Source organism: Anas platyrhynchos, chromosome 3 (assembly GCF_047663525.1).
Source record: "Anas platyrhynchos isolate ZD024472 breed Pekin duck chromosome 3, IASCAAS_PekinDuck_T2T, whole genome shotgun sequence".
In the NCBI taxonomy this organism is placed as follows: domain Eukaryota; kingdom Metazoa; phylum Chordata; class Aves; order Anseriformes; family Anatidae; genus Anas; species Anas platyrhynchos.
Genome location: NC_092589.1, coordinates 71,874,219 through 71,880,349, shown reverse-complemented (window position 1 = coordinate 71,880,349; position 6,131 = coordinate 71,874,219).

Here is a 6,131-nt window from a genome sequence, read left to right as displayed (position 1 = left end):
CGTATTACAAGAGTTAATTTTGCCCCCAGAGATTTTATTTTTAGTGATCAAAAGCAAACAACCACCTACCTTGCACCAAAACTAAACAAAACCAAAAAAACATAAATAAACACAAACCAACAAAAAAGCAAACCCCCAGATGAGCAACCTTCCTTCCCTTGCTTCAACCTAATATTCAAAGAAAAAAGCCTTCATTACAGCATTCAGCACCTTTTTAAACCTACTTGATTTGACAGCTGACACATAGCTTTTTTTGGTCAAGTGCTGAAAATATTCAAGGATGGGGATTTCACAGCCTCCCTGAGAATCTGTGCAGTATTTAACTGGTATCATTGTAAAACATTTTTTTCCTTATATTTATCTTACTGGAATTTCCCTTGTTGCAGTCCGTGTTTGTTGCCTTTTGGCTGTTGTTGGGCCCCTTTAAAATATCTGACTTCATCTTCTCTCCAACCCTATTTAAGCTGTACAAAGGCTGCAGTTAGATCACCCACCAGCTCCCTTCTCGCCAGGCTTAAGCAGATGCAGGTTCCTCAGCACCTGCTTGTATGTCATATGCTCCAGCCCTCTAACTACCTTAGTAGCAACTTGTCTCTTCCTGAATAATAAATAAATAATAAAAAAAGACCACTTTGCACATTGTTGCTCACAGGCAACATTTTCTAAGGTCATTAGTGTTTGCTCCTCCATAATATGTGAAAAGATGGGCCTCCAGCACAAGAAAGATGTGGACCTGTTAGAGCAAGACCAGAGGAGGGCCACAAAGATGATCAGAGAACTGGAGCACCTCTCCAATGAAGAAAATCTGGGAGAGCTGGGGATGTTCAGCCTGGAGAAGAGAAGGCTTCAGGGAGACCTCACTGTGGCCTTTCAATACTTAAAGGGATCTTACAAAAACAATGGAAAAGTACTCTTTACTCAGGTAGATAGGACCAGTCTTAAACTAAAAGAGAATAGATTTAGATTAGACATTAGGAAGAAATTCTTCACAGTAAAGGTGGTGAGGCACAGGAACAGGTTGCCCAGAGAAGCGGTGGATGCCCCATCCCTGGAGATGTTCAAGCCCAGGCTGAATGGGGCCTTGGCCAACTTGATCTGGTGGGTGGTGCCCCTGCCTATAACTAGATGATCTTTAAGGTCCCTTCCAACTGAAGCCATTCTGTGATTCTATGATGGGGCTTCAGATAGAAGTAAATGTTTACTTTTTTTCTCATTTTCTTTTTCTGCTAATGGATAGTCAGAGACTGAAGATGGCTGAAGACTCAACCATCTTCTTGCACTGATCTTTTGTCGTGAACTACTGCTGAAGAGAAATGCCCAAAGAAACTTCAAGGTCCATGTCATACAGTCTGCTGACATAATAAAACAGCACCCACCAGTGTCATCTCTCTTACCAAGATTTGCCTCATCTATTTTTAAAGCTTTCCAAGGATGATGGCTCCAGGATCCTCCAGTTCTTTTTTACTGTCAGGAAGAATATTACAGTGTGTATTATGAAACTTTCTAACTAAAATTTTATCCCATTACCTTCTGTTTCCTCCACAATGAGTACAAGGAACAAATTTATCCCTTCTTAACAACAGCCCTTTACACGTGAAGGCTGTTCTCATGATCCTTCTCAGTCTTTTCTGCTATAGGTTAAAGAGGTCAAATACCCTCATTCTTTCCTCCTAGACCTTTTTTTTTTTTTTTCCAGACCTCAATCAATCATTAGTCTCTTCAGTACCCTTTCCAGCAAGTGTAACATTTAAGAAAAGAAAACTCCAGCTGAAGTTTGAACAGTGCTATGTAGGATGGAGAGACGATCTTGCCAGTCTTACAGATTACATTTCTAATTATTTAAATCAACTTTTTTTTCTTTCTTTTTTTTTTTTTTTCTTTTTTCAGTAGTGTTATATTGTTGACTCCTGGTTAGCTTGTAGATCTACAGTAATTGCCAATTTCTTTTCTTTCAGAGTTGCTGTTTAGCCATCTGCCTTCCAGTACCTGTGTAGTTGATTGTCCTTGTCTGGCTACTGTAAATTGTGCACACCCCTTTTGAATAATATTTCTGTGCAGTCCAGTACTTCAGTGGATCGTGTCTCTGATTTGTTATGATCCCTTTGAATTCTATATCAATCTTTCAATATATTCCCATATCTGTAAATGTGGTAAGCCACAACAATAATGAAAATACCATATTGCATGGGACTCTAGGTATGCCTTATGGGATTTTGTACAATGCATAGCTCCATGCTGATAGTAGATTGCATGTAACTACTCTGGTATGGTTTACCAACCCATTTTACACCCTTGGTTTGTATTTTCACGTAGTTCATGTTCCAGTAGTTTAATTGTGAAAATGCCATGTACCACAGACTGAAAATAATGTCTATCAATGTAATGGGAGCTATAGTCCCACACACGGTTAGAGTTGCAATGAAGGAAAAAAGCTCCTCTACTAACTTAGGTTAATCCTAGTAAGAATGGCAAGTAATTTAAAATAGTACATGGCTTCAGGCAGTGACGTACCAAAATGAAATGAAGAAATATTAGAAAGAAGCATGAAACTAAAATAGCCTTAAAATTGTCATTCAGTCTGACTTCATACATTGCTAAATGTGTGGTTATTCATCTCTAACATGGACACATGCTGAAACTACTTGCATCACTTAACCTTTCCTGCCTTGAAGCAAAATAATGATTGAGGACTGGTAGAATCAGGCAGAGTGAGTAGTGTGGGTAAAGAGACTTTTTTTTCCCCAGTAACAGTTCTTCCACTTTGTATATTGTTACAATGCTCAAGTGGAGAAAAATATCATGAAAAACAAACAAACAAACAAACCGTTTGTTTAACAAAACCAGGTGAAGCTACAAATGATGTTATGGAATAGATGCGTGATTTCATGCATGGAGAGGATATAGCATCTGGATGGAAAACAGGCCCATGTTTGTAAATCTTACATTTTTTTCCAAAGTCTTCATTCTGGGGCCAGTTCTCTTTAATGTTTTCATAAATGATCTGGATGCAGGGCTCAAATGCATACTAAGTAAGTTTGCAGATGATACTAAATTGGGAGGAGCTGTTGTCTCCCTCAAGGGCAGAGAGGCCTTGCAGAGGGATCTTGACAGATTAGAGGGATGGGCAATCACCAACTGCATAAAATTTAAGAGGAGCAAGTGCTGGAGTCTGAACCTGGGACGGAGAAACCCTGGCTGTATGTACAGACTGGGGGATGAGAGGTTTAAGAGGTGCTTCGCAGAAAGGGATCTGGGGGTTCTGGTTCATGGCAAGTTGAATAAGAGAGAGAAGCATGCCCTGTCAGCCAAAATGGCCAGCCATACCCTGGGATGCATCAGGTTAACTGCTAGTCGGTCGAGGGACAGGATTGTCCTGCTCTGGTGCTGGTGCGGCCTTACCTTGAGCACTGTGTTTTGGGTGTCACAATATAAAAAGGACATAAAATTATCAGAACGTGTCCAAAAGAGGGCTACAGAGATGGTGAAGGGTCTGGATTTATGAGAAGTGGCTGAAGTCACTTGGATTTTTCAGCCCAGAGCATAGCAGGCTGAGAGGATGCCTCATGGTGGCCTGCAGCTCCCTCACGAGGGGAACGGAGGGGCAGGCACTGAGCTCTGCTCTCTGGGGACAGCGACAGGACCCAAGGGACCAGCATGGAGCTGCAACAGGTGAGGTTCAGGCTAGATGTTAGGAAAAGATTCTTCACCAAGAGGGTGGTTGGGAACAACAAGCTCTCCAGGGCAGTGGTCACGGCACCTGCTGGAGTTCAAGAAGCATTTGGACAACACTCTCAGAAAAATGGTCTGATTTTTGGCCAGTCTGTGTGGATCTGAGAGCTGGACTTGATGATGCCTGTGAGTCCCTTCAAACTTGGGTTATTCTAAAATACTGTGATTCTATGATTCTGCGAGATCTACAATGCAGGGCACCAATGCACTGCTAGATTATACCTGTTCTACAGAGAGAAGAATGTGATGTCATGACTTGTCCTACTGAAACTGGCAGAACTTTTTCAGGGCTGCCAATATCCCCAAGGTTTCCTGGAAAAATCAGATGCTTCCTTCACAAAGTCCTGCACTGCACTGAGTCTATGTATTTTTTCACTCTGTGATTTCCATGTAACACTTTGTGGTCCACTCTTAGCACCTTAAAAGGTCAGCTGTTCCTTCAGATTATCAGTTAGCTGGTTATCTATAAATGGGGAATGGCTACATCCCTGGGGAGATTCTGGGCTGGAATATAAGTAAATGCTCATATAGGATAAATTTTCATATAGGATAAAAATCAGGAAGATGTCTTTATATTGTCCTACAAGCATCTTAAGACACAGAAGATAGTTCTAGTTTATATGTATAGGCTATAATTTGTTAATGCGATAATACACATTGAATCCTTACTTTCCAGATGAAAGAATATGGACAAACTCCTTCACCATACAAAACTTGTGATCTCTAGAAATGTGTATGCCATTTGTATTTATTTTTACATCAACGTGGATTTGTTCTCCATATCCTTGTAGAATCCCCTCTTGAAGCACAACAGGATTGACATACAGTGATAATTTTCTTTGAAGTTCAATGTTTTCTAGGCTTGAGCTTCATGTGGTAGTTTGAGCAGAGACACAGTAGATGGCAGTGCTTAACATAAATTACCTCTTCTGCACATTCCTGTTCCCAGCAGTAGCTGTCCAGAGCCAGTGAGATTACCCCCTGCTCCTTGGCTCCGTGAAGAGGAAAGGAGAAGGCTTCTGCAAAGCAATTTATTTAGAAACATCACTTTTGCTTGGTGGATCCAGACTGCTGAATAAGCAAAGGCAACTGCCACTGATCTAACCATCTTAATCACTGGTAGGAGTCTCTGAAGGCCTCCTACCTTCTTACAGAGTGGGGTTTTCAGCAGATGCCAGTGTATTTTTGTTTTCACCCGTGCTTTTTTCTTCCACATAGAAGATCATTAACAAATTTAAATAACCCCCTTGATTCACATTCTTAATGTGTTCAATGCTTCAAAATCTAGGCAACTTGCCCATTGGACTCATTTCTTCCCATTCATACTCATAGCTCTTTATAGCTGTTTTTTTTTTTTTTTTTTTTGTTTTTTTTTTTTTTTCTTTTTATGTGGATATCAGAACTCTCATTCTTGGTGCCTTGTGACTTTTGAACTTATATCTCATACTGAAATAATAATAGCATTATTTGAAAGTTCCCAGTTCCTGAGATATTCTTCATCAATTTGATCTAGTGCAAGGGTCAATCTGAAATAGGAGAAAAAGGAGGATGGAGGGGAAAGGAAGGAAACAGGACTTTCCTGAATGCATAGGAAACTAACACAATGCTGCTATGGTGCCAAGGACTGGCAAAACAAGGAGGAAAACCTCTGAATTAGAAAGTTTTAAGTGGAAAGCATTATTTTCAGAGTTTTATAGAGTCATACAAAGGAGAATGCATTGAAGGTTATCATTCTGAAGATGATTTCAGAATTATATTTTTCAGGTGGATCATGAAGTGACAGAAACATGGGATAGTCTAGAAGGTTGACTGTGTTCTCTGCCTGGGAAAGAAGCAGCCAGGTAACATCATATTTGCATCTCTTGAGATTCACAGGAAGGAAAGATCTTGTTCTTTTCATTTTGATTGGATTCTCCTTCTCTTCAGCCAGAAAATAAGTTTCTTTTAATTATTATTATTATTATTATTATTTATCTGCTACAGGATTGTGAAGAGTGTAAAGACACATCTCATAATATGGCAAATAGTTTAATTACAAAAACTGGAAAATTCCAAAATATGGAAAAAATTCTGAACAACAAAAGTGCTACTTAGAATAACAAATTGGAAAAAGAAAATTAGTTTCAATAAACTAAGATATTGACAGAATCTGTTTATGAAAATTAAAAAAATCTGCAAGTGTCTTGGTCATCCTGAAAGAGTCACTATTTCATTTAAGCAAAGACATGATCAAATTGTACAAAGTTGTGTGGGAAACCAATTAGTAATTGCAATTATTTCTCTCAGTCATCTTATTCAGCATGGACTGTTTACACTCCAGCCTGTATCTTTTTTGGGTCAGAAGGTGTAGGAAGAAGTTTTATTGATTCTTTCTATTAAAAGACAAGAAGATTCACTTAAAT